Source organism: Aplysia californica, unplaced genomic scaffold, assembly GCF_000002075.1.
Source record: "Aplysia californica isolate F4 #8 unplaced genomic scaffold, AplCal3.0 scaffold00186, whole genome shotgun sequence".
Lineage (NCBI taxonomy): Eukaryota > Metazoa > Mollusca > Gastropoda > Aplysiida > Aplysiidae > Aplysia > Aplysia californica.
This window is the reverse complement of record NW_004797456.1, coordinates 990,896-992,671: the sequence shown is the minus strand read 5'-3', so window position 1 is coordinate 992,671 and position 1,776 is coordinate 990,896. Positions and strand designations below refer to the sequence as shown.

At 39.2% G+C, this 1,776-nt stretch overlaps 1 long non-coding RNA gene across 1 annotated transcript in view; it reads right to left on the bottom strand.

Annotated features, from left to right (window-relative positions):
- Positions 1 to 1,069, bottom strand: part of LOC118477698 — a 3,185-nt gene extending 2,116 nt beyond the window's left edge. The window contains exon 1 of the long non-coding RNA XR_004858550.1: positions 894 to 1,069. This is a non-coding gene — a long non-coding RNA (uncharacterized LOC118477698). The remainder of the gene's footprint in view (positions 1 to 893) is intronic.
- Positions 1,070 to 1,776: the final 707 nt, after the last annotated feature.

Below are 1,776 nucleotides of genomic sequence, written 5' to 3'. Positions count from 1 at the left end.
GGGGTGAATAACACGAGCTGTTTTCCTGTCCCTCATTCTGCAACTATGCCGTACCCCACGGGAAACAATAATGTGAAACTCCACCAGGATTTAAAAAAAAGCTAGTATTGCGTCCCTTTTCGCTACATGTGTACCACAATTGGTCTCTGACTCTCTTTTAACTTTTAAGCACAAGTAGGCTGTCCCGAAAACTGCTGTTTTGATAAAAATCGAGGGTAAAGTTTTTACCCCTTGTTCAGTAGGCCTTTAAAAGACTGGGAGATTTTTCTCTATTACCTAACAAATATACACACGGATGAAACCAAACTTCTCCTATAGGTAGGTTCATTTTTGGTGTAGGTCGAGATTTCTGGAAACCCTCGAAATCTGGGTTAACCCGCTTGTCCTTAAAAGCGACCAATTTTACAGCGAATAATAATGTTACGATTATTATTATTATTACAATGAAAAGTTGGTTTCAGTTTTGCGACTCTTTCAAATTGATAGAATAATTTAAGTTTCACTTGTTAGCACACATTACCCTTTGGTGTGCCTGTTCACATGTATGCTTCATTACACTACTTCTACAGGTATGCTTCATTACTTCCACGTGAACGCTGCATTACTTCCACATAGACTGCACTGCTTCCAAATGAGGGCTACATAACTGCCACATGAAAGCTACATTAATTCCACGTGAGGAGTACACTACTTCCAAACGAAGGCTACATTACTTCCACAAGAAGTCTATATTACTTTCCTGTGAGGTGTACATTGCTTCCACATGTATGATGCATCACTTCCACACGAAGGCTACATTACTGCCACATGAAGGCTACATTACTTCCACACGAAGAGTACATTACTTCCAAGTGAAGGCTACATTACATCCACATGAAGGCTCCATTACTTACTGACATTCGGAGTGAGGTAACCCATCACACTTATCGTTACATCGAGCGACAGTCTTGAACAACTTGCCGTTTTGCTTGGAGCAGCTCTTACAGGTTGTGGTCAGAGTACACACCACTGTGATACGTAAATTATAATAATAGTAATAGAATCCATTTGCAGAGCGCAAATTCCCACCCAACAGCAAGCTCTATGCGCTTTACAATCTACTCTAGATCTATTACCACAGCTGACATGATAGCATTCTGAAACAATCTCAACTTCCTTGGAAGACTGTTCTGTGTGTCAAATGCCTCTTTAATACTGAAAGTAGTTTATTGTTCTGTAAGAGGCTTGATAAAAGAACTCTTAGAATATCATGGGAACAGAAAAGCTGTAAAAAAAAAAAAGAAGTTATAGCACAAAACAGAATTGGTATAGAATCGCCAATACTACCCAAGAACCCAATGAAACTGAACTGTTTTCGGCATACCAAGAGCTATTATTCACTCTAGAAACATAATCGTAAAGATAACGAAAGCAGGGATTCTAAATTCAAAGAAGTGGGTGTGAAAAAGGATGCTCAAATACTGGCTACATAAGACCAATGGAAAGGGGGGGGGGGGGGGGTATTTTAATGGACAGACGTGCTGTTTTAGGTACATGTATATGGTCAAAAGTCAAATTACATAGAAAAACTTTCCAAAGTTAAAAGAGGACAAAAGAAACGGTAGTAAATAAGGAATAAATAAAATATACTACTAGTTCTAAAAGTAGAAGTCAGCCTATTTATAATATAGCTATATGTCTGTCTGTCTGTCTGTCTGTCTGTCTGTCTGTCCGTCTGTCTATCTGTCTGTCTGTCTGTCTGTCTGTCTGTCTGTCTGTCTGTCTGTCCGTCTGTCT